The sequence below is a fragment of the Lemur catta genome, chromosome 14, assembly GCF_020740605.2.
Source record: "Lemur catta isolate mLemCat1 chromosome 14, mLemCat1.pri, whole genome shotgun sequence".
In the NCBI taxonomy this organism is placed as follows: domain Eukaryota; kingdom Metazoa; phylum Chordata; class Mammalia; order Primates; family Lemuridae; genus Lemur; species Lemur catta.
The window spans coordinates 50,906,839-50,933,794 of record NC_059141.1 but is presented as its reverse complement, the minus strand read 5'-3'; the positions used below and the strand labels follow the sequence as shown (position 1 = coordinate 50,933,794).

The 26,956-nt window shown below is 48.0% G+C and overlaps 1 protein-coding gene across 1 annotated transcript in view; it reads left to right on the top strand.

Annotated features, from left to right (window-relative positions):
• The first annotated feature begins 340 nt into the window (after positions 1-340).
• LOC123650386 (cadherin-23-like) overlaps positions 341-26,956 on the top strand; it is a 294,848-nt gene continuing 268,232 nt past the window's right edge. Inside the window, exon 1 of the mRNA XM_045569214.1 lies at positions 341-737. The gene's annotated coding sequence lies outside the window, so the exon portion shown is untranslated. The remainder of the gene's footprint in view (positions 738-26,956) is intronic.

Sequence of the window (26,956 nt, the reverse complement as noted above, 5' to 3'; positions counted from 1 at the left end):
CTGGCACGCACCTGGAGCCGCTTCCGCGGGCTCCCTCCCTGCCCCTTTGGGGGATTCGTCGAGTTGCCACAGCAGCCGGTGCCATGACATCGGCAGAGGGCAGCTCCGCCAGCACTGAAATATTCATGCCCTGAGCGCCCGGCTGGGCTCCGCGCCGCTCCCGGGGCTCCGGGCGCGAACGGGCCGGGGGCTCGGGGGTCCCGGCGGCCCACGGGGCGGCGGCGAGCGGCGGAGCGCGGGCGGGCGGGGGCTGGGCGAGGCGGGAGGTGAGGGCGGGAGCGTCGGGAGGCGGGGTCTGGGTGGCGGGGGCCGAGCGGGGCGGGGGAAGCGAGGGAAAGTTGATCGTGGACTTGAGCGGCGGCGGCGGCTCGGGAGAGAGGGGCGCGGGCAGCGGCCGCGATGCTCGGCCAGAGGACGCGTCCGACGGCGGCCGGGCGCTGAGCCGGGCGGGGCGGGGCGGCCGGCGCCGGGCATGGAGCACGAGGGTGCCGAGCCTCGGGACGTTTGGGGCGTGCCTCGTCCGAGCCTGCGGCGCGCCTGAAGTTGCGGCCGGCGAGCGGCGAGCGGCGAGCGGGCGGCCCGAGCGGACCCCGGAGCGGCCGGCGAGCCGCGGATGAGCCTTCGCGCCGGCGGCGAGACGCGGCGGTAGCCGGGGCCCGAGCAGGCGGCCCGCGGGGCCGATCCGGCGGAGAGCAGAGCCCGAGGCGCGGCGCGGCGCCGCTCCACACACGCACACGGTACACGAGCCGCGCACCGCCCCTTCCCTCCCCGCTTCCCTCGCCTTCCCCGCGCCGTTCGCCTGCCGCGCGGCGGGAAAGTTGGTCGCGACCGCAGCCGCCGAACCACTTGTTCCCGGCGCGGCCATCGCCCGCGGCAGGCGCCCGGGGCCTCCTCCCGTGCCCGCCCCTGGCCCCGCTCTGCGCCCTGCTCGCAGCCCGCGGCCGGACACGCGGCAACTTTGATTCCCAGGAACTCGAATTCCCTCCGCGGTGGCCCTGGAAGGAGAGGCATCCGAGCCCCTATCCCCGGTCCTGGGACCGCGAAGATTCGGGGACGTTGCTCTTGGCGCTTCAGAGAGGGTCCAGGTCTGGGTAGGGGGAGAATTTCGGGAGTAGAGGGCGTTGGAATGCAATCCCGTCCCCATCTGAACTCTGGGTCCCCATTTGGACAGTGGTGATGGGGTGGGGCGCACCCCCACTGCGGGGTGGGCAGCCGGGTTGAAGGGACCTAAAGTCACGTAGGTCCGCTCCCTTCATCCGCTCCCTTCATCACTTCGCTGTCCCCGTGGGAGACTCCAGGGGACTTATGCATTCTCCCCAGTCCGGTCTGGCCGCAGGAAGACGCGCCCCTCGCGGAGCCGGGAGCCTTGTGCGGCTCATGCTTGGCCTCCCGCCCCGGGCCTGGCCCGCTACAGGCGGTGCTGGTTGTCCCCAGGGGCTCGCGCCCGGGAGCACTGCCGCTGGTCTCCACCGCAGGTCAGCCCAGGACTCGTGCAGAGCCCGCGCATTCCAAGGTGGTGGCGGCTCCAGACGGCAGCGGGCACTCGGTGCCTTGCTTTCCCCGGGTGGGCACCTGGAGCGGCTGCCTCCATGCCGTGAGCGGAGATCCGGTGCCCTGGCCACTGGCCGCCACCCGCCGCCCCACTGTGACCCCAGCCCCAGGCCCGGCGCTGTCAGCGGTCCACTGGGAGGAAATTATCCTTTCCTGGGTAGTAACACGCCCTCACCCTCCCCAGTAATTCATATAGCAGAGCCTTCCTCTTCTGCGAACTTTGCCTTCTAGGACCAGAGCAGGCATTGACCCTTGCCGTCCAGCCCCTTGGCAAGTGCCCCCACCCCAATTTGGATTTTAAAATAAGCCGGAGAGACAGGAGGATTGGTGTGTTGTGTGTGTGTGTGTGTGTGTGTGTGTGTGTGTGTGTGTGTGTTGGGTGGAGTCAGACCCTTGCACGGGGAAGAATTAGGGTGCCAGTTGGGGGTGGGCCTAAAGAACCTGATTGAGGCCAGGAGCAAGGTGCTGATGAGTCAGCCCGTGGAGGGGAGAGCTGGCTCGGAGTTAGTGCTGGGTTCGTGGTGCAGGGGTAGGCGCACTGCGGTCAGCACCTATGGGGGTGTGGGGGACCAGATGTCGCTCTGCAGAGGAGGGGCTGGGAAGGGGCCTCTTGGCTGAGGGAATAGCAATGCTTGGTGCTGAATTCCAGGGCAGGAAGGCAGAGTGCCTGCGTGGCAGAGAGGGAGCATACCCCATGAGCTGGAAAGGTGGCACTGTGGAAATGACTGTGAACCAGGAAGCTCTGCTCCAGGTGCTGGAGGAGCAGAGAGGGGTGGGAGGCCCAGCATCCTGGCGTTACCTGGGCTGGGCCCCCATATGCGTCTGTCTTGGCCTTCCTCACCACGACACGGCGGGGCTCCTCACGTCTGCTTACCAAAGGGCTTGATTTGAGGGTTGTGATGGCAGATGGTCCTGGTTGCCTCCCAAATAGCTCCCCCAGCCAACAGGCTACCTTACCTGCAGTTTCGCCTTTTGAGGTTCATTTCTTTGAGCTAAATAATTTAAAGGTCACTTTTCGGAAGTGCAAATTTAAGATGCACATTCTTCTGGAAGGTGAAGGTTTAGTGGAGCCTTGCTCCTCTGAGTGTGGCCTGAGGACATGCAGCATCAGCATCACCTGGGAGCTTGTTAGAAATGCAGATGCTTGGGCCCTCTCCCCAGGCCTCCTGAATCACAGTCTGTATTTGAAAAGATCTCTGGGGGGTTTGTGGGCTCAGTGAGGTTTGAGCACTGTTTCACACTGCCTTGCAGGGAACGAGCATTTCATGGCTTGGTGCAGAGTGTGGAATAGGGCAGTGGATAAGAATGGAGGGATGAGAATGAGACTGAAACCTCTTTCCCTAGACCGTTGTGCTAGGGTTGGGTTAAAAGTCCACCACTAGCCCGTTGGGGCTGTACCCTGCTAATGCCTCAAGGATGTTGGTGTTTTGGGGGCCTTTAAACAGATTAGAATAACAGCTCAGCTTTCCGTGCAATTAAAACTGCACATGCAGCTGGACAAAGTGGTATGCGACTGTAGTCCCAGCTACTCAGGAGGCTGAGGTGGGGGAATCTCTTGAGTCCAGGAGTTCAAGGCTGTGAATAGCCTCTGCACTCCAGCTTGGGCAACATAGCAAGACCCATTCTCTAAAAAACAAATAAGCAAACAAAAAACTGCACATAGACCAGTAGGAGGTGGGTGGAGGGGGCAGGGTTTCTGGAAGCTGGACGTGCCCTGCCTTTAGGGCGCCTGAGGCTGGGTAGATGCTGTCCCACAAGCAGAGGAATTGAGCAACTGTCCTTCACCTCATCTGCCCCTCCAAGATGGGTGGGATGGCCTATTGATAACACCTCTTGGTGCCCACTGGACTAATGCAGAGGGGGAGCTGCGTAAGTGCCACTTTGGAACAGCTGGGGAGGAGAGGGTACTGACCAAGCTCTGCCCACACCTCAGCCTGGACTGGACATCCCATTTCTACTCTCCTGGGGTGGTGAGAGGCTCCTAGTCCCAAGACGCAAAGATGATTCCCGCAAAGATGATTCCGAGGCATAGTGGCAGCTCACCCCCTTGGTCCTCTGGAGGAATGATGGTGACCCTGAAGCCATCAAGGCTGGCCTGAGAGTTGGGGATCTGAAGGACTACAGGAAAGATTTAGATCAGAGGCCTGGTGGGATCAGTGGTGTCACAGGTGAAAGGTCATCACATGGCTCATGCACCCTAGTCCTGCCAAAAGAGCATGTCCTTCCCCTAGGCATGCCTCTTTGTCTGGAAGAAGGCAGCTCTGCCGGGGGAAGGGTTGCAAGGAGGATCTGTGGGAGGACATGGATTAGCATGATCATGGGCCTTGCAAAGAGCAGGCTAACGTAAAAACATTCTGACACTGATTTGAAAATCAGGCTGTGCATGGTGGCTCCTGCCTATAATCTCAGCACTTTGGGAGGCTGAAGTGGGAGGATTTCTTGAGGCCAGGAGTTCAAGACCAGCCTGGGCAACATGGCTAGACCCCGTCTCTACAAAAAAAAATTAGCTGGGCATGGTGGCAGGTACCTGTAATCCCAGCTACTTGGGAGGCCAAGGCAAGAGGAACATTGCTTGAGCCCAAGAGTCAGAGGCTGCAGTGAGCTATGATCATGCCACTGTGTGCCAGCCTGGGCAACAGAATGAAACCCTGTCTCTAAAAAAAAAAAAGGGTTCAAAAATAACTAGGTTAATAAAAGTCTTACTATTTTCTTGAGCCCCCAGGTTTTAAAAAATTCATGTTTTAATGTGTAAAATGTTGGTAAAAATTAACTTGTCTTTGAACTCATTGGTTTCAAATTTAATTAGAGTTTTTAAAAAAATTATTTTGAGCCTTTATTTGAGTTCCTATTGGCACTGGGGCAATCCTGTTTGTCCATTAATAGGTGAGCAAGGTCATTTACAAGTTGGACCTTGCTGGATAGGTTATTTCAAGATGGGAGTATTTTGCCTCCAGTAGAAGAGAAATAGGGATTGGACCGGATTCTTCCATACTCCAGCCTTGTGTTTGTAATGTGGGTCATACTGACACTGCTCAGGAGTCGTGGCTCCAGCCAGGAAGCCTTCTTGACTGCTTGGGTGGGGTGGGCTGGCTGCGCTCCAGCCTGTGCCTCCCTCCCTCCCGGTCCCTCCGTGGCGCTTTTTACCACTCTGCATCTAGCCCCTCACTAGCTGGTGGGCTCCTCCAGGGCACAGGCTGTGTCTTTGTCTTCCTTGTATCCCCAGGGCCCACCGCACAGGTGGAGTTGGTGCTCAGTAACTGTTCATTGACTGAATGGGCTACTACCACGTGATCGTTCTTCTGCCTTCTCTAGCCCTATTGTTAAGGGATCATTAACACACCAAGCACTTACTTGCGTAAAATCAGTTTTAGTTATGCATGTTGGTTACTTTCATTTGCTGTACTCTGGGCTCAAGGCAGCCACCCTTGGAGTAGAGGCCTCAAAGTCACATGCCCAAAGGGGCTGGGATGCAGACAAGAGAGTGAAGCAGGGCCAATTGTAAGGCGACAGGGAGTGGGGGGGACTGTGGAGTGCTGAGGAGCAGAGGCCCCATGGAGAAGGCACAACTGTAGGCAAAACCCATGTATGTGCTAGGAGTCAGAATAATGGTCACACCTCTGGGGGTATAATGACTGGGGCACAAGAGGTGCTTCCTGAGTGCTGGAAATTGCTATACGTTGATCTGAGTGTCTACAACAGTGGTGAATGATCATTTTTGCAAGATACAACTCAGAAAACATTAGAACATTTATGGGCCACATTCATTTGGATTCAACATAAAAATGGCTCTATTGAATCCACAGGGCAGAAAATGCATATTCTTACCAACCTCATTGACTAGAAGGGTGTCAGTGAGAAAACTGGCGCATTTGAGAAGTAGCCACATGGCCACATGGAGACAGCTTTCTAGCCTTTCACTGTGAAATTCGATCGGGGTCTGTCATGGGGACTGGGGTGGGCGGCTGCTGCTTCTCACAGAGCCATATATTTGGGCCTTAGGATTCGTGCCTTTGGGACTGTCTCCCTTCGATAGTGAATGTCCACGTGGCCCAGTGTATTGTCAGTGTGTTGAATGGGAATATCAGACATCCCTCGTCGTCCTCAGGAGCTGCAGGCTGTGTTGCCGAGGGTGTCACAGCTGGCTCAGGCTTAGCAGTCATAGTTTTTACATGTTCTAAAACCCCATGCAAGTGTTGGTCGTTATTATGATCATAACCCAGGCCCTTCATGATTTTTATATGACAGTTTGGAGGCAGACAGAACTGGATTGAACACCAGTCCTTGCACTCTTGAGCTCTGGAGCCTCTAGTCTGGCACATAACCTGGCCCAGGCCTTAGTTTTCTCAACTGTGAAATGGGAATAATTTTCAAATGCCCTGTAGGCTTTCTATGAGTGTACATTAGATGAAACCTTGTGTAGAAGACCTTTTGTGTGGTACCTGGCACACAGTATACATCCAAAATATAGCTTTTATTATATCCCCTTTCACTTATGTGTTAGGCACATTACATTCTAGTAAAGAGGTGAAACCTTTTCTTATTTTCCTAGCTTGATGATCTATAAGTTCATAAATTGAATTCTTCCTGAGTATATGTGTGTGTGTGTGTGTGTGTGTGTGTGTGTGTGTATGGTGCTATGGTTTTTCATTTGGAATTACTTATTAATAACAGTAAAAAGAATCCAGAAGTTTCACATAAAAATCTAGACTTCTGGCATCTCTGATTAGAACTGGCAACATTGGGTCCATGTTCCCAATTGACAGTTGTTGGTTGGAGCTGAGTTGCAGCTCCCTCTTTTATTTTAAAAATTCTTTAATTGGGGAATATATACATAGGGTAAAGTAAATGGATCTTAAATGAAAGTGGTGAATTTTCACATATGTATACACTTGTGTAACCAACCACCCCTCGACCCCGACAGAGATACAGAACGTTTCCAGCCCCTTGGCAGGTTCTCTCATGCCCCACCCCCAGGCCATGTTGTCCCACTTCTGACTTCACGCTCACTTCTGTCACATGTGGGGAGCCTGCAGCATGTAGTTTTACACAGTCCTCACCATTCCCTATTGTGTCACTTTGGACCCCACTCTACCCCTTTGCACTGCCTCCTGGCCCCTTTAGCCATTTGCTTTTGCGACCTCTACTCAAGGGCTGGAAGACTTCTTAGAGACCAGCTAGTCTTGCCATTTTACAAGTGGGGAAACTGAGGCCCAGCCCTCAGATGAAGCTTGGCCTGCGTGGTGGCCAGTGAGGGGCAGACCCCTTCTCCTGCCATCCCAGCATGAGGTGTGTTGAGGAGAGCAGGCGGGCCTTTGTCTCCCAGACCCCAGCAGCCCGGGGCCTGGCCCTGCAATCACAGTCACCCAGAGCCTCCTGCCCGCTGATCAGCCTAAGAGGGAAGGAGTTTTTTCCCCTGGCCTGTGCCTTCCTGGAGATGCATCTTCCCCAAGGCAGGCTGTTAGCAGCACTGCCTTCCTCTTTAAAGGCCATGCTCCATCTGGAGAGGACCTGAGATGCCATTTGTGACAAGGGCCCTGTGTTCCACCTTGATTGTGTCTGTTTCTGAAGGAAGGCTGTAATTTGGGAGCTGGTGAAAGCGAGGGAGGGAGGGAAATAGAGGAGGGAGCAAGAGAGTGGAGTGGGAGGGCAGAGAGGGAAAACAAAAGGGGCAGCACGACGCTGTCTGGGCATCCATCTGTATCACTAATCCTGTCCCCAAGGAAGGTTGGCTTTTCCTGGCTTCCCAGGGTTAGGGGAGAGTTAGGGTGGGCTGGGTCCCTCCAAGGGGTGCCCTTTATTAGCTCTGCCCACTTCTGTTTTTAGCCTACAGTGACAGGACTTCATTTTCTTGGGCGCCCACATCCCTTCTGCTCTGAGCTGCCCTGGCCCGGGAGGGGACTCATCTTGCCCTTCTGTTTCTGTGGCCAGATTGCTGATATCCTCTCCAGGGACCCAGGGGTGACAGAACTCAAAGCCAGGCCTCTCTTTGCCCCTCTACAAGGGCCTAGGGAGATGCATGGGTGAGCTGTCACTAGAAAACCAGCACCTACTGGGCAGTGGGGTGGGGGCCTTTCCAAACACATCCTCTCTTGTGCTCCAGGGTGCCCCATCAGCCACTTGGGGAGGCCCATCATTCAGCCCTTCTGTCACCTAGGGCTGAGCATCACCTGTGTACCAGCCTCTACCTAGTTGCTGGGCTTCACGCTGAGAGTCTACAGCAGCTTTTTCTAATGGAAAAATAATGCCAGCCACATGTGTGGTATAAAAGTTTTCAGTAGCCACTTTAGTTAAAAGAAACGGGTGAAATGATTTTTGAGAGTTGATTTTACTTACCCCAGTATATCCAAAATGTTATCCTTTCAACATGTAATCAATGTAACAAATTATTAATATTTTATGTCCTTTCTTGCACTAAGTTTTCAGGATCTGGTGTGTAGTTTGTATTTCTAGGATATCACAATTTGGGCTCAGTACATGCTCGTTTTCTAGTGGCACGTCCCTCCGTGCATCCCCCTATAAGCACATTTCAGATGCTCAGTGGCCACGCGTGGCTGGTGGCTACTGTGTTGGCTGGGGGAGCTAGACAATAAATACGCACGTAAGGCAGTTGCTAGTGCTTGTGGGCACTACAGAGAAACCAGGGGGTAATTGACCGGCCAGAGGGAGAGACGGGGTGGCCAGGGGAGGCCTCTTGGAGGATGGGAAGATGAGGTCCCAGTGGAGCTGAGCCTGGCAGGGATGGGGAGGGGAGCGGTAAGGAGGGGGCTGTGTGCACGGGCAGCCCCCCAGCACTCCGGACGCCGTGCTCGCCAAGTGTGGGCTGCACTGGCCTGGGGCCTGCAGTGGATAGCAATACCTTGGAAAAATTTATCTTTGGTGTGTGCATGGGGGTGTGTTTGTTTCCCTATCTTCTCCATGCTCTTTCCATGAAAAGGATGAGTGTTAAGTTCTTCTTCCTCTTGCTTTTTGCACTTGGGAGTTTTCCAAGCAGGGAGTGAGATGGCCTGGGAGGCCGAGGAAGCTGCAGCAGTGCGCAGTGTTTGGGTCCCCCTCTTGGGGTGGGCTGGGGGTGGGGGTCTGGCCTGTCCACAGCAGAGGGCGCTTGGATGCCAGAGTGTCTCTTGGGCAGACCTGGGCCCCATCTCCTCTGCCAGACTTGGGGCTTGGAAGAAGTCCCAGTGGGCATACGCCTGGGGCCAGGTAAATGCAAACTGTCCTTGCTGCCTAGGCTTCCCCGGGCCAGGGGTGGACATTCCGGGTCCAGGCAGCTGGCAGGCACTGTGGCAAACTGCACATGCTCATCCTGTTAAAAGGGGACGCAGCCGCTACCATTTTTCTTGTGTTCCTAGGCAGGTGTGCAGAACAACTTTTAGGCTGGCCGGACCCTTTGATTTTTCAGAAGAATCCAGATTTTTAACAAAAACCCAACAAGATCTACCTATTTAAAATGTAGCAACTAATTCAAATATGTGAAAACACAGTGAGGCCATTCATTCATTTAGCGAGTCCTTACTGAGCCCTTACAATGTGGCAGGCACTGTCCCAGGCCCCGGCGCCCATCAGTGGCCCCTGTCCTTGTGGAGTGTGTATGGTGGGAAAACCCTTCAGCAGGCTGCATGTGGCCCGTGCACGGCCAGTTTGTGACTTCTGTTACAGACTTAGTGTCAGGGCCAACAGCAGTAACAAGAAATGTTTATTAAGCACTTACTGTGTGCCAGGCCCTGCACTTAGCGCTTCACCTAAAATACCTGACTCAGTCTCACAACTGCATGAGAAAGGGTCTGCCGTTACCCGTGTTCTACAGATGCGAAATCTGAGGCACAGAGAGGTTAATTCGCCCTAGTCACATAGCTAGCAGGTGGTGGGGCGGATTTGAGCCAAGGCAGGCTGGCTCCTTCATCATTACTTTCTATTGCACTTAAAGGAGGCCAGAGCCATATCCCTGCCCATACAGATGGAAACTGAGCTCAGAAATGATCAAAGACCTACCTCGGGTCCACAGAGAGGCAGTGGCAGGGCTGGGGCTGGGGCTTGGTCACCCCTTTTTAATCTAGTCCTGCCATGTATGTTTATTGCTGTCTATGCTTTACCTGTCATTGATCCTGGGCTAAAGTTCAATATTCGGGCGCCTACAGCACCCAGGCAGGGGCTGTGAGAGAGTGAGGCTGGGTAGGGAACATCTGTGACAGTGCATGAAGCAGGTCATCTGCCCTGAGCAGGTTGTCCCCATCTGGGAAGGCCACATATGTCAGGGTCTCTGCACTTGCCTGGACCTGAAGACCCCAGCCAGACCCTTCCCATCTGTACAGCGAGGGGCTGCATGCAGCGGTGCCTGGAATTTTGTCCCAGCCCCACGCCTTTCCCTGCCGTTGGCCGGGCTGGCTCACGGGCTCCCTGCAGTATCCTGGCCAAGCATGTCGGTGTAAACGCACCTGGGCCTGGACTTCCTGGGTGTTGGCCGCGGTAACTTCGCTTGTACTTTTATGGCACTGGCGTTTGCATGGTAACCATGAGGCAGGGAAATGTGTGTGAATGATGAAGAAAAGTGCCCCCGACAAGTGTGTGAGGACTTCAGTGATAGTCCCTATGTGGACCCCTGTGCTTTCATCCTCTGAGCCACACTTTTCTCATCTGTAAAGTAGGGGACGAACCCCTTCTGGCCAAGCCACTTGATTCAGGGATTAAGGGGCTCTTGTGAAATACATAAAAGTGCTTGGCAAAATGAGATAGGTACAAATCACGATAAGTAAATATATGTTGTTTTTGTTATCACTATGCATTAATGACTTGAACTGTGCATTGATATCTTATTTATAAGATATATGCAGAGAGATATTTCAATCACGTGACAATCTTGAAACCCAGAAAATAATGTTGTTGGAATAGCTTGATGCCACTCTTTAGGCCCACTCTTATCAGTTTGATATCAGTGTTTTGGGGGAAGGTGTGCAAGTCAACAAATATTTAATAAATACCTACTGTTTGCAGGACATCGTGCAAGGCATACAAAGATAGAGGAATGGACAAGGCATGGCCTGTCTCCATGAGCTCTCACACTTACTCAGAGCACCATATTCGGGACAGTTGGCTCAGTGAGCGCGCGTGTGTGTGTGTGTGTGTGTGTGTGTGTGTGTGTGTGTGTGCGTGTGTGTGTGTGTGTGTGTGTGTGTGTGCGTGTGTGTGTGTGACAGAGAGAGAGAAGGAGTGCTTCAGCTCCCTTTGGAAATTGTAGTGTCTCGTGCCGACTCAGCCAAGGACTTCTTTCTCGGCTCTTCCTCACTGCCCCCAAAGTCCTCCCCTTTATCTGAAGTGCACGTGGCTGCTGGGGGCTGAGTAACCACGGGGGGGCTGTATCCCAGGAAGGGCACGGGAAGGGCGTGGGGTGTGAAGAGTGGGGGTGGCTGCGGGTGAGACTGGCCAGCCGGCTGACCTGCCAAGCCGGGGCTGCTGCCCGCCTGAGGGCTGTTGGAAACTGGAGCTCAGGCCGGAAGAAGGGAGCCCATGAATAATACAGCGGGAGGGAGGCTGTTAACTAGGTGACCTCGTTGCACCTGTGTGCTTCACAGCTTCCTCGGGAGCCCCTGTAGAGGGCCTGGGTGTCAGAGGCGAGGGCAGAGGGGACTGGGAAAGGCCAGGTGGAGACACAATTTCTCCTTTTCCCTTCCTGCTTTCCTTTCAGCTGCCTGGCTCAGAGGTTCAGTGTAGTAACCACTCCTCCTTTCTGGCATTGACCCAGACAGGCTTGGATGCACACGTGTGAGTGTGTGTGTGTGTGTGTGTGTGTGTGTCTGGGTATGTGCGTATGCATGCGATGGCTGAATGTGAGGGTGGACCTCCTCTCATGCCCTGTCCCCTCGGTCTGACTGCTCGGTCTGTTTGCTGTACTGGGTATCAGGCCTGCCCCTGGTTGCTGGCACAGATGTGCTGTGTCATTTTGCCAAGGTGGCCCTCTCTCTGGGCTACTTCTGGCTGCCATGGAAAAAGAAGGCTTCTGGGCAGGACTTTTTGTCTCCTGAGGCTTTGGCCTCTGACAAGGGGTAGGGGCTACCCTAGCTTTCCTTTCTAATGCTGTGGGGTCTGTCATTTGAAGTGTTTGTCGCTGGAGCCCTGGCTGCACCCGTCCGGACCTGGCACACAGGAGGTGCTGTAGCTCCCATACCTCCCAGGCAGGCGAAGAAAGTCCCTGGGCAGAGATGACGGCCTCTTCAAAGGGCAGGGGGCTTAAACGCATTGCTTAGGAGCAAAGGGAATGAGATGACACTGCAGCAGGAGGGGCTGAAGGCAGACCCACGGAGAAACTGGTATGTGTATGTTGGGTGGAGGGTGGAGGGTGGAGGCTAGAACTCATTCTCAAATACCTTCCTAGGGGCTGTTTCCTGACCTCTGGCCTGGGGGTGGGCAGCAGAGGGCCCCTGGTCAGTGCCTGGGACAGGAAAAGGTGCTACTGGTGTCTCCTTCCTCTGTTGTCTTGAGTGAGGGGCCTGACCCCCGAGCAGTTCTGAGACCCTCCTCCCCAGGATTGCAAAGGGACTTCTCCCCAAGCCCTTGCTACAGCCTCAGCCTGCTCCCCAGGCTTTGGAGCCCAGGCCCAGTGGCTGGGGCCTGCCTGCTGCCCTGCAGTCTTAGAACTGAGCCTCATCTCTGTGCACAGGCACATTGACCCGCCTGGAAGAGATGGGGAGTATCTCTTCCTTTGTGCCTGGTCTGGGTGGGTATGGCTGGGGCACCAGGCCTTAGCTGAGGGCCCATCCCCTAAACAAGGGGAAGTATTTCTGGTTCTGGAGCCAGACCACCCAGGTTCAAATCTTAGCTCTTCCACTTACGAGCTGTGTGACTTCAGGCAACTTAATTAATCATTGATCATTCTGTTCTTCAGTTTTCTCATCTGGAAAATGGGGATAACAGTATCTAACTCAAAGGGTTATTAGGAGGATTAAATGAGTTATCACATGTAAAATGCTTAGAAAAAATGCTTGCCACATAGTAAATGTTCAACAAATGTTGCTATTATTTATTATTATGCTACTGTTATTCTTAGCTCCTGCATTCTGGGAGCTCACGGTCTTGCAGGCTGCCTGGGGGTGCCAAGAGTAACTATCATACCTATAAGAAAGGCTATGTAGGTTGAAAGAAGGGGCAGCTCTGGAAGACTTCCTGGAGGGGGAGGGCTGCTTGCCCTGATGCTGTGGCTTCTCTCTGTGTTCACGAGCACTGTGCTTCCCATGGTAGGAGGGCAGAGAGGCAGGCAGGCAGCAGTTAGTAGCACTGATGTTGGTGCCAAGCCAACTGGGACTTTTTTAGTCAACTTTTTTATTGAAGTATAACACATACAGAAAAATGTACAAATCAGACATACAAGTCATATAGCCCGAATTATCACACAGTGACTACTCCTATGTAACTGTCACCCAGACCAAGAAAAAAGTGGTTACCCAAAGCCATCTCCTCAGCTCTGTCCCCCAAAGGTAACTCCTATCCTGACTTGTAATACCATAGATTCATTTTGCCTATTTTGAACTTTATATAAATTGAATCATACAGTGGGTTTTCTTTGTGATGTTTTCTTCCACTTAACTTGTTTGTGAGGTTCATCCTGTTGTGTGTGGTTAACATTGGTTCATTTGCATTACTACATAGTATTCCGTGGTGTGAATATACCACAATTTACCCATTCTACTGTTGATGGACGATTGGGTTGCTTCCAGTTTTGGGCTGTTATGAACATTTGTGTGTGTGCCTTTTGGCATACACATGTGTATATGTAATTCTATTAGTATTTGACTGTTCTTATACCAATATAAGCTTTATAGCTTAATTACTATAGCTTTGTATATGTAGTCTTGATATCTGGTAATGTAAATCCTTCAGTTTTGTTCTTCTTCAAGACTCTTGTTTATTTTCAGCTTTTTGCATTTCTGTATGAATTTAGAATCATCTTTTGAAATTCCACAAAACCCTGCTGAGATTTTGATTGAGAGAGAAGGGTCAATTTGAGGAAAATAGATGTCTTTATAATATTGAGTTTTCCAATCCATAAACAATATATGCTCCTCCATTTATTTAGTTTGTAATAAATTTCGTTGAAGAATGCTTTTTAGTTGTCTGTGTAGCAGTCTTGTACTTTTGAAATTAGATTTATTTCTGTGTTTTATGCTTTTATACTGTTGTAAGTATAATTATTTGTTTATCATATAAAAGTATAATTGATTTTTAAAAATATTGACCTGTTTTCTACAACCTTAATTAAATTTACTTACTAATTCTGATAGTTTATATATATAATTTTTTGATTTTTTATTATGTATGATCATGTTTTCTGTAACTCATAACAGTTTTGTATCTTCCTTTCAGTACTCATCTTTTTTTTTTCTTGCCTTATTGCAATGGCAAGGACTTCTAGTAAAATAATGAATGGAAGTGGTGCTAATGGGCATCCTTATTTTGGTTCTGGTATCAAGGAGTAAGCTTTCGATAGTTTACCATTCAGTATGATGTTTGCTTTAGGTTTTTTTTGTAGATGCCATTCATCAAATTAGGAAAGTTTTGCTCTAATCTTTTATTTTCAAAATTGCGGTAAAATACATATAAAATAAAAGTTACCATTTAAACCATTTTTAAGTGTACAGTTCTGTAGCATTAAGTACATTCAGAATGTTGTACAACTATTACCACTATCCATTTCCAAAACTTTTTCTTCATTCCAAAGAGAAACTCTGTACCCATTAAACAATAACTCTCTATTCTTTCTCCCGCAGCTGCTAGTAAACTCTTCTATTTTCTGTCTCTATGAATTTGCCTATTCTGGGTATGTTGTGTAAGTGGAATCATATGGTATTTGTCTTTTTGTGTCTGCCTTATTTTAGTTAGCAGAATGTTTTCAAGGTTCATTCATACTGTAGCATGTATATAAATTTCATTTCTTTTAAAGGTTGGATAAGACCACACTGTATGCATATACCAGGTTTTATTTATCCATCCCTTAATAGACATTTGGAGTGTTTCCACCTTCTGGTTATTATGAATAATGCTGCTGTGAACATGAGTGTACAAATATCTGTTTGAGTCCCTGTTGTCAGTTCTTTTGAGTACATACCTAGGAGTGGAATTCCTGGATAATATGGTAATTCTATGTTTAAGTTTTTTGTAGAGACTATTATGCTGTTTTTCACAGCAGCTGCACCATTTTGTATTCCCACCAGCAATGCACGAGGGTTACAGTTTCTCCCCATGTCAATACTAGTTATTTTTTATTTTTCGATAATAGCCATCCTGATGGATGTGAAGTGCTATCACATTGTGGTTTTGATTTGCATTTCCCCAGTGGCTAGTGATGTTGAACATCTTTTCATGTGCTTATTGGCCATTTGTATATCTTCTGTGACAAAATGGCTGTTTAACTCTTTTGCTTAGTTTTGAATTGGGTTGTTTGTTGTTGTTGAGTTGTACTTCTTTATATATTCTGGATATTAATCCTTTATCAGATACATGATTTATAAATATATTTTCCCTAGTCTGTAGGCTGCTTTTTAACTCTGTAAATAGTATCCTTTGATGCCTATACGTTTTAATCTTGCTGAAGATCAAATATATTTTTTATTATTATTTCTACTGGCGCTTTTGATGTCGTATCTGAGAAATCATTGCTAAATCCAGTATCATGAAGATTTTTCTAAGGGGAATATACTTCTAAGAAGTTTATAGCTTTAGTTCTTATGTATAGGGCTTTGATCCATTTTGAGTTAGTTTTTGTATATGGTGTAAGGTAAGAAAGCAATTTGGTTCTTTTGTATGTGGATATACAGTTTTCCCAGCATCATTTGTTGAAAAGACCGTTTTTTGCGCATTGAATTGTCTTGGCACCCTTGTTGAAAATCAGTTGACCATATATATTGTGGTTTATTTCTGGGATTTCTGTTTTATTCCATTGGTCTGTATGTTGGTATTTATGTCAATACCACACTTTTTTTTTTTTTTTTTTGAGACAGGTTTTGCTATGTTGCCCAGGCTGATCTTGAATTCCTGGCCTCAAGTGATCCTCCCATCTTGGCCTCCCAAAATGCTGGGATTGTAGGTGTGAGCTACTTTGTTTGGCCGTTACCCTACTTTTTGATTACTGTAGCTTTGTAGTAAGTTTTGAAATCAGAAAGTGTGAGTCCTCCAACTTCGTTCTTTTTCAAGATTGTTTCTCTATTTGGGGGTTCTTTGAGATTCCATATAAAATCTTAGGATGGATTTTTCTATTTTTGTGAAAAACACCATTGGGATTTTGATGGAGGTTGAATTAAATACATTGCTTTGGGTAGAATTGTACCTGAACAATAGTAGTAGCTTACCAATATTAAGTTTTTCTTTTTTTTTTTGAAACAGAGTCTCACTTTGTTGCCCAGGCTAGAGTGAGTGCCGTGGCATCAGCCTAGCTCACAGCAACCTCAAACTCCTGGGCTCAAGCAATCCTCCTGCCTCAGCCTCCCGAGTACAGGCATGCACCACCATGCCCAGCTAATTTTTTGTATATATGTTTTTAGTTGGCCAGATAATTTCTTTCTATTTTTAGTAGAGATGGGGTCTCACTCAGGCTGGTCTCAAACTCCTGACCTTGAGCAATCCACCCACCTCGGCCTCCCAGAGTGCTAGGATTACAGGCGTGAGCCACCGCACCCGGCCAAGTTTTTCAATCTATGAGCACAGAATGTCTTTTCATTTATTTATGCCTTTAATGTCTTTCAGCAGTATTTTGTAGTTTTTGGTATACAAGTCATTTGCCTCCTTGGTTACATTTATTCCTAAGTATTTTATTCTTTTTGATGGTGGTGTAAATTGAATTGTTTTCTTCATTTTCTTTTCAGATTTTTCATTAATTGTGTATAGAAATACAACTGATTTTTATGTGTTGATTTTGTGTAATGAAAACTCATATTGTTAAGCTCCTACAACTTTGCTGAATTCATTTATTACAGTTGTTTTGTGTGGAATCTTTAGAGTTTTCTGCATATAAGATCATGTCATCTGCAAAGAGATAATTTTACTTCTTCCTTTCCAATTTGGGTGCCTTTTATTTCTCTTTTTGCCTAATTGCTCTGGCTAAGACTTCCAATACTATGTCGAATGGAAGTGGCAGTAGCAGGCATGCTTGTTTTGTTCCTGATCTTAGGGGAAAAGCTTTCAGTCTTTCACCATTGAATGTGATGTTAGCTGTGGGTTCTTTTACATATGGCCTCTTCTATTCCTTTTTGCTAAGAGTTTTTATTGTAAATATGTGTGGAATTTTGGACTGGGTGGTGGTTCACATCTGTAATCCTAGCATTCTTGGAGGCCAAGACAGGAGGATTGCTTGAGGCCAGGAGTTTGAGACCAGCCTGAGCAAGAGTGAGACCCTGGCTCTACTAACAATAGAAAAATTAGCTGGGTATGGTGGCACTTGCTTGTAGTCCCAGCTACTTGAAAGCCTGAGGGAGGACAATCGCTTAAACCTAGGAGTTTGAGGTTGCAGTGAGCTGTGATGACACCACTGCACTCTAGCCAGGGTGACAAAATGAGACTCTGTCTCCAAAAAAAAAAAGTGTGGAATTTTATCAAATGTATTGTTGCATCTGTTAAGATGTTATTTCTTCTTTTAATGTCATGAATTACCCTGATAAATTTTCGAAAGTTAACCAACCTTGCATTCTTAGAATAAATCTAGTGGTGTATTATATGATGTATTATTCTTTTGATAATCCCTTGTCTGCTATTGCAATAGCTGCAATAGCTTTTATTTGACTACTTTGCATGGCATATGTGAATTGCTAATATTCTGTTTAAGAGTTTTTAAAATCTATGGTCATGTGATTTTCCTTTCTTATAATATCCTTGTCAGATTATAGTATCAAGCTCTTCTGATCTCATAATACAAATTGGGAACTCTTCCTTCTTCTTCTGTTTTTCTGGAGAAGTTTGGATAAGATTTGTGGGATTTGTTTCCCCTTAAATGTTTAGAAGAATTCAGTAGAGAGTTTAGATTTCTTAGTGGGAAAGTTATAAATTACAGTTTCAATTTCTTTGGCAGATATAGGACTATATGTATTTCTGTGTTTTGTGTGTCAGTTTTAGCACATTGTATTCTTGAGAACTGTATCCATTTTATATAAATACTCAAATGAATTGCCATAAAGATATTCATAGTATCTCCTTAATTGTTCTTTTATGATCTTTATACTCTCTATAAAATCTGCAGTGATACTTTTTCATTGATGATATTGGTAATATGTACCCTCTCTCTCATTTTCTGTGTCATCTTGTTGATTACTGGATTAATCAATTTTATTGGTCTTTTCAAAGAAGTAAGTAGCTTTTAGTTTTACTGATTTTTGTTTATTAAATTTTATGTTCTATTTTATTAATTTGTGTTCCTATTGGGAATGTGTATTTCCTGTTTTCTATTTTCTTTGGGTTTAATTTACTTTTTTTTTTTTTTGGAGGCAAGACTCTTTCTGTGTTGCCCCAGGTAGAGTGCAGTGGTGTCATCATAGCTCACTGCAGTCTCAAACTCCTGAGCTCAAGCAATTCTCTTGCTCAGTCTCCCGAATAGCTGGGACTATCGGTGCACACTACCATGCCCAGCTAGTTTTTCTATTTTTAGTAGAGATGGGGTCTCACTCTTGCTCAGGCTGGTCTCGAACTCCTGAGCTCAAACGATCCTCCCACCTCAGCCTCCCAGAGTGCTAGGATTACAGGCGTGAGCCACCGCAGCCGGCCCCTATGGGTTTTTTAAAACTGCATTGCTTTATTTTCAAACATGTGGGGATTCTCTAATTTTTTTATATTTTATATTTTTATATGGTTGTTTTTGAGCTTAATTCTACTATGATCAGAGAACACGCTTTGACAGATTTCAGGTCTTTGAAATGTTTTGAGAGTTACTTTATGGCCCGGCATGGTGGATATTGGTATATTTTTCCATTGTCCCATGAGAATAATGATTATTCTGTTATTGTGTGTAGTGTTCAATTTTGTCAGTGAGGTTAAATATGTAAATCATGTTGTTCGGATGTTGGTATCCTTACTGATTTGTTTTCTACCTTTTCTATCAGTTATTGAGAAAGGTGTGTTGAAGTCTCTCATTACTATTGTGAATTTGTCTACTTACCTTTCCAGTTTTGTCAACTTTTGTGTATGTATTTGGAAGCTGCAATTATTAGGTAGGTAAAAATTTAGAATTGCTTTATCTTTTTACTTTATCTTCAACTGCTTTCCTGGTGGATTTACCCTTTGATCATGTTGAAATGTCTGTATTTAAAATGTGTCTTTAATAATATTTATAATATCTAGTGGCTAGTATTACTGATGTCTAGCAGATTTTTCCTTAAGGTGTAACATGTCTGCTGTTTTAGCAGCTCTGCCAGCTTTCTTTTGACTAGATTTTGCATGAAAAAACTTTTCTCATCTCTTGATTTCAGGGTTATGTGTTCTTATAGTTGAAGTATGTCTTTTGTAAACAGAATGTAGTTGTTTTAAAATCCAGCCTATTTTTGTCTTTGAGTATTTGTTGCATTTACATTTAATGTGATTACTGATGTATTTAGGTAATATCTACTATCTTAATAGTTAGTTGCTATTTATCCACCTGCTTGATCTTCCTTTTTGTACTACATTATTACCTTCTTTTGGATTCCTTGGGTATTTTTTACTATTCATTTTCCCCCCTCTATTAGTTTGCTAATTATATAGTCCTATAGTCTTTTTGTAGTGGATACCCTAAAGATTATAGCTTGTATTCTTAACTTACTGGAGTCATCTTTTTTTTTTTTTAATGTCTCTCAGACACAGCTAGGAGTTTAGAACACTTTAACTCCACATACTACCCTTCTCCCTTTAGTGTTAGTGGTTGTTTTAAATATTAATTGTACATATATTTTAATTTCACAAGACATTATTATACTTTCTTCTTTCAGTCAATATTCATTTGCTTATATATTTACCCTGTGATATTCTTTATTCTTCATTGTATTTCATGTTTTCCTCTGGAATAATTTTCTCATTGTCTGAAGATCTGTAATAGTCTGGATCTGCTGTGGGATTTTTGCAGTTTTTGTTCATCTTCGAATGTATTTATTACACCTTCACTTTTTTTTTTTTTGAGACAGAGTCTCACTCTGTTGCCCGGGCTAGAGTGCCGTGGCATCAGCCTAGCTCACAGCAACCTCAAACTCCTGGGCTCAAGCAATCCTCCTGCCTCAGCCTCCCGAGTAGCTGGGACTACAGGCATGCACCACCATGCCCGGCTAATTTTTCTATATATTTTTTTAGCTGTCCATATAATTTCTTTCTATTTTTTAGTAGAGACGGGGTCTCACTTTTGCTCAGGCTGGTCTTGAACTCCTGAGCTCAAACAATCCGCCTGCCTAGGCCTCCCAGAGTGCTAGGAGTACAGGTGTGAGCCACTGCACCCAGCCTATACCTTCACTTTTGAAGGAAATTTTTACTGAGTGTAGAATTTTCTTCTCACACTACAGATGTCATTCATTTCATCATCTTCTGGCTCTCATAGTTTCTTTCAAAAAGTCACTTGTAAGTTTTATTAGCACCTGTGAACCTAATGTGTCTTTTCTCTCTGGCTCCTTTAAACTTTTTGTTTTTGCCATTGGTTTTCAACAGTTGTGCTTTGATATATCCTGATTTTCATTCATAGCATTAATCCAATCTGTGGCTTGATATTTTAATTCAGTTGCAAGGTTTTTGGCCAATATATTTTCAATTATTGCTTCTGCCCTATTCTCTCTGTTCTTTCTTTGGGACTTAAATTACACACCTATACTAGACATTTTCACCACGTATATTAAAGTATTTTATCAGTTTCCTGTGTGTTTTTCTCTCTGCTTCATTCTCGTTATTTTCTACGAAGTTCAGTTCACTGTTCTTTTCAGCTGTGTCTAATTCACTGGTAAACTCATCTATTCAGATCTTGACTTACTATATTATTCATTTTTGGAATTTCTTTTCATTTATTTTGTTGTCTCTAATGCTCTGGTGAAATTATATTTTTTGGTCAACTCTTTTCTTGAATGTGTAACCTATAATATTTTAAGCCCGTATTTGATAACTCTACTATCTGAGTGACCTGTGAGCTTGTTTTTATTATCTGTTTTTTTCCTTTGTCCTATTTATGGTAGGGCTGGTAATTTTTTATACACGCCAGTCATTTTGTATGAAACCTTGTCGAGGCTCCGGATGATGCTGATCCTTTTTAGAGAAAATTCTCCTTATCATCTGGCAGGCAGCAGAGCAGCCCATCATCCCAGGCCAGGCAGGGCCTGAGCCGACTCAGGCTGCGTTAAAGTGGTTTTTTTTTTGAGGCAGAGTCTCAGTCCATCACCCTGGGTAGAGTGCAGTGGTGTCATTGTAGCTCACTGCAACCTCAAACTCCTGGGCTTAAGTGATCCTCCTGCCTCAGCCTCCTGAATAGCTGGGACTACAGGTGCATGCCAACCACACCTGGCTAATTTTTCTATCTTTATTTATTTGAAAAAATTTTTTTACTCTTTTTGAGACAGAGTCTCAACTCTGTCACCCAGGCTAGAGTGCCATGGTGTCAGCCTAGCTCACAGCAACCTCTACTTCCTGGGCTCAAGCGATCCGGCCTCCCAAGTAGCTGGGACTACAGGCCTGTGCCACCACACCTGGCTAATTTTTCTATTTGTAGTAGAGATGGCGTCTTGCTCTTGCTCAGGCTGGTCTTGAATTCCTGACCTCAAGAGATCCTCCTGCCTCAGCCTCCCAGGGTGCTAGGATTACAGACATGAGCCACTGCGCCCGGCGGGGTGAAAGTGTTTATAATTCTTGATCTACTTCTGGTTCATCCACTCCCAAAACAACTCTCCAGGGCTCAGGTAACTGAGAGCCTGGGGTGTTAACTCCAGCTAGTCTCCTTGGTGGGTCTAAACTCCAATTTTTGTCTCCCTATTAATGTGAGTCGGCTGAAAACTCTGCCATTCTGCCCTTCTGGTGCTTTCTGCTTGGTTCCTTAGCTGCATCTTGCCGCAGTTTAGGAAATAGCAGATATTTTGAGGGGAAAACTGGTCCTGAGTGCTGAGTTCCCTTCTCCTTGGGATCTGGGATCCTCAAGCCCTGGCTGACTTGTTGGCTCCAAACTCAATTTTAATCTCCCCAGGCTTATGCGATGGTGCGAGTTCTGCTGGCTTCTCCACTCTCGTTTCTTGCCAAAGCCCTGAGTGCAGAGGAGGCTCGCAGAAGGTTGGGCTGCCCTGGGAGCTTCCTTTCTCTGGGGATCTTTGCACCTCAGCTCTGTCTGCCCTGACAGCTCTCTGGTACCTTCAAGCAGATTTTTAGTTTTTGGTCCAGATTTTCTAGTCTCCTTAAGGTAGTTAGTTTGTCTGCCAAAGTTACGGCAGCATAGCTGGAAGCAGTACCCAGTTGGGATTTGAATCCCGGTTCACTGTGTACTGGCTGAGTAACCCTGGGTTCATGACCTCTTCTCTCTTAGTCTCAATCTCCTCGTCTGTAAAATGGGTGTAACAATAATAGCATCCTCCTTATTGGATGGTTGTAAGAACTAACTAATAAACAGTGTATGCATTCGACAAAGGATAGCTACCATAATGACCATTTTTATCCTTCTTGTTATTGTTATTGTTAAGTGAGAAAAAAGTCTGGGAAGGTGTCAGGGATTCCATGTTATGGCCCTGAGGGCACCGTGGGTTAGTGTTCTTCTGTGGCCCCAGTGTGGATTCAGCCACCTGCTCCCTCTGCTCTAAAAGGTATGAACATTCCTCCCTCCCTCTGGTACCGCCTTCTCTGCACCCTGCAATACCAGAGTGTGCAAAGCTTTCTTCTCTTGGCTGGACTGGTCCAGGGCTCTTGTGCTGCCAGAATGGACTCTCTGGAGAGTGAAGTGACCTGGAGGGGGATGAAGAATCGTCCCCTTAGCCTCTGCCCTGGCCCTTCCCCTTGTCCCCCGCGGCCACCGCTGTGCCCTTCCCAGTGGGGCTGGTGTGAGGAAGGCCCTGGAGGCAGCTCCCAGGCCCTTTAGCTTGGATGTGCAGAGACATTTCCCTATGGAAAGTCCCCAGCCTAGAAGGGCCTTGGGGGCCACTCCGATGTTTTAATACAAAACCACTTGAAGGTTTGTGCAGTTTTAATTTTTCTAATTTTCCCCACCATTATGTTAATTTTCGAACGTGTAAAAGGTTGAAAGACTTGCACAGTGAGCACCTATATACCTACTGCTGGGATTCCATAGTTTACGTTTGTTTCGTCTTCTTTGTCACGTATCCGTCTATCCGTTCCCCATCTGCCCAGCACACCACTGCTTTTGGGTGCATCTCAGAGTTAGTCATGAACAGCACTTCACTTTACCTCTGAACACTTGAGCAGTGTATCATTAAGAGGTCGACTCACCTAATTTAAAAACCAGAAGTGGGGAGCTGAAGCTTAACTCAGGCAGGAGGACAAGGGAGCGTGATCCAAGAAGGGAAGTGGGAGGTGTCCCCAGGGGCTGCACTCCTAGTACCTGGGACCCTGCTGGTGACCAGGCTGCAGGGACAGGGTCTCTCTTGGCTTCTGTGGAAGGCCTTGCACCCAGCAGCTGTGGCTGGCGCTCAGGAGGAGTTTGTTGAGTGAATGAATGACTTGCTCCAAAGGGCAGGAGTTGACCGTGTGACTCTGGAGACCAGAAGTCCAGACATGGAGGGGAAGTTACTGGAAGGCAGATTGGGGTCCATTAGAAGAAGAAATTTGTCTTCCTTCTTTTCTGTTTATTGAAAGACCGAATTATCTTGCTTTTCTCAAATTTATTTTCGGGTAGGTAATATAGCATACAGAGAAAATCCAAAAGGCCCCAAATGGAATCCAGTGAGACACATCTCTCCCCCCTCTCGCCTACAGCCACCCAGGTTTCCCTCGCAGAAGGGGTCAGTTCTGGTTTTAGCGTCCTCTCCAATAGTCTGTGTACACAACGATGATGGTGACGATGCTACTGTAAGAACACTTGGTGAGCGCTTACTGTGTGTGAGGTTGTACTCCAGGTATTCGACACATATTTCCTCATTTGATCCTCATAACAACCCTATGAAGCAGATCTTACTATTGTCTCCATTTCAGAGATGAGGGAAACTGAGGCACAGGAAGGCTAAGCGGCTCTCGGGCAGTCAGGGTGTGAGTCCAGGGGTCTGGCCGCTCTCTCTGCCTCTGCTCTACCCGCTTCAGTGTTTCTGAGCACCAGCCCCACCTGGAAAGTCTCCCCAGTGGCCTGGCAGTGTCCCCTGAGACCACCAGGCTGGCTGAGGAGGTGCTGAGCTCCCTGTCCTTGGAGGGCATTCGACCAAACGACCCCCAAAGGCTCTTCGCAGAGAGCCTTGCTCCTTTCTTCCCCCAGCCTCGGTCTGTGCTGCTGCCCTGCCTGTGGGGCCTCCAGGTCCTTCTGCTGCCCCCTTTAACCCGCACGTAGGAGCCCTGTCAGCACGCGTGGGGAATGGGGGTCTGCGCTCCCCTCCCTGTTGGCAAGAGGCACTGCTGGGTCACACGGCAAGGCTGTGTCCAGCCAGGCATCGTCCCCTCTGCCCCTTTCCCCTCTGCCTGTCCCCCTATGCGTGACCTGGCCCCTCCCCCTTCATCCCCACCCTGGCCCGGCCCAAGGAGAACCTGGACGCCGGGGAGGTGGGTGGGGGCATATGGGAAAGAGCCGGGGAAAATTCTTCACTGGGAACAAATCTCATTTTCAAGAAAGTCTTGACAAAATGAGGCATTAAATTACAATATTTCGGAGAGCGTCGTAATTCTATTGCAGACAGCCCTTCATCATGGAATCTGAAAGCTGGGAAAATACAAAACTCATTAGATTAAAATAAACCACCTACTGCTCTGGAGAAAAGCGTATTTATCAATATCAATTTACTTATGATTACTCTGGCCTGCAATTTGTTATTTTTAAGAATTATGATTTGTGTATTGCTCATACAGATGTGAAATATTTTTTCCTAAATGGAGTATTTTAAAAAAGATATCCTTGTCCTTAGAAAAGGTTACAAAGTGGTTACTAAGGAGAAGGAGGGGAAGAGGGTCAGAAAATAAATTAAAAGAGGCTGGTGTGGTTGGTGAGAAAGGGTGTGCGAGGGAGGGGCTGAACGGGAGCAGATGTGGATGGAGGGAACCAGGAGTCACGTGAAGTCTTTGGGTCTTTAAAAGAGACCCAAGATTTGATTCATTAAGAGGAAGGATATCCTAATTAACCAAGCCGTCCAAAAGGTGGAATGTGTCCTGATAGGTAGTGAGCTTCCTGTCACGGGAGGTATACAAATTCAGGTTGAAGGTCTATGAGGGAGGATGCTATAGAGTACAACAGTCAGATGAGGAGGCAACTATGGTCCCCTCCAATCCTGGTGTTAAGTGATTCTCTGAATCAGACATACTGGATCTGGAAGGTGGGACAGTGTGGGGTGGTCCCACACTGCCTAGAAGAGATGGCACTAGATTGGGTGTCAAGGAACCACCATCTTGAATTCATGGGCTCCGGTGCTCCTGGCTCCGGGGAAGCCTTTGCCATGTGGTACCAGGGAAAGAGCTGGAGCCAAAGCCACTTGAGTTCGAATCCTGCTGCCATCACTTGCTGCTTTGAGACCTCAGATGCTTCCAGACTCTCCCTGAGCCTCCCTCCAGGTCATGGTGAGGGTTTATGAAGTTCTGTAGAAAGTCTAGCCTGTGGTAGGCACACTTAGCACATGCTAAAACTCTTCCCTCCTCTCTTTCTGGGCCTCAGTTTCCCCATCTGCAAAATGAGCAGCTTGCTGGGGATCTCCAGGTTCCTTCTGGCTGTGGATTTCTGCCCCAGGTTTTCAGTGTTCCTTGTATAGTGGAGGAAGGGGTTTGGGGTGGGGAGCCCCCAGCCTCTGCAGGCCTGCCCGCCAGCTCAGACGGCCTTCATCCGCAGCTGCAGCAATGCGGGTGGTTTTCCTGGTTGAAGGACCCGCTATAAACTCTCCGTGTGCTTGGTCTGTCTTTGGGAACTGGACTCCCATTTCACAGATGGGAAAGTGGAGGCCCAGAGAGGAGAGGAATTGTGTGCTCGTCTGCCTCCCCCATAGCACCGCAGCCTCTACTCTGACTCCATTTCCTGGACAGCTTCCTGGGGGCAGGACAGAGGGGCAAAGTCTTCAGAGTTCTTGAGGCAGTTCAACATGGGGTCACCCCCACTGTAGCCTCTGGGAGGAAGGGCTGTGCTGTGGTTCCCCCTTTCCCTCTCTGCCTCCTTTCCTCCCTTCCATTTATTCTTTTATTTTTTCAACAACTAATATTGAACACCTCCTATGTTATGGCAGCCCCTGTGTTGGGCTCTGGCATGACCAAGGTGAATTAGGCATGTCCTTGAGGTCCAGTGAGGGAGACAGACGTGTGCCCACACACACAAGGCGTATGGAGGGCTTGAATGGGGGAGTCTGTTTGTCAGGGGATGGTGAGGTGGAGGAAGGCATGCTAAAGCCTAGCTGGTAAAATCAGGGAAGACTTCCCAGAGGAGGTGATGGCCAAGCCCTATTGAAGGAGGAGAAGGAACATGCTATGGAATCTTGTGCCTCGACAGAGCTGGGGCTCAGCAATGATCACATGGCCAGCTGTGCATTGCAGCCAGAGCCAGGTGTGAAGCCACTCCCTGCCCAGGCTCTGGGCAGGTCCTTTGCCTCTGGAGCAGGAGGACTGTCCTTGGCTGGGCCCCAGTGAGGAGCACATTTGGGCAGAGGTTGGCAGTGGACAGGCAGGAGAGAGAGCCAGTCAGCAGCTCTGGGGGGGTGGTTTGGCCCCTGTGGGTGATGTGTTTGCTGAGGAGTGGGATGGGCGGAGGGAGGGAGGAAGGGTGGTGACAGGAGGTGACAGCTTTGGGGGGGCTCAGCTTAAATCCCAAATTTCAGTTCAGTCATACTGGGGTCTCAGCACTGCAGGGTTTAGGGTCATGCCTCTTATCCTCCCTGAGATTTAGTTTCACCATCTGGAAAATGGGGTGATGTTCCTGCCTCCAAGGTGTGCGAGGGCCAAGCGACCCAGAGGCTGGCGGTGCTCAGCCTGGCAGGGCGGGACGGGAGGCGCTCTCTGCTCTGTTCTGAGATCACCCGGTCTGGGGTGTGTCCTGCCTGCTCTCACGGAACCTGCAGTGCAGGTGTCTCATGCTTGTGATGAGCATGACAGGGTGACATACTCTACACACGTAACGGAGCATTGCCATCACTACAACTGTCGTTATCAGCTTGTGAACTGGGCAGGAGAGACAGGGGACTGAGGTGGGGCAAGGCAAGGGGACGCTTGAATCCATAGGATGTGTGCCGCGTGCGAGGCGTACTCGTGGGCGCTCTCGGGTGTGCTGTCATTTGGTTCTTACTACGTTGCACGTCGCAAGTGCTGTCGTCTCAGTCAGGACAGAGGGGAA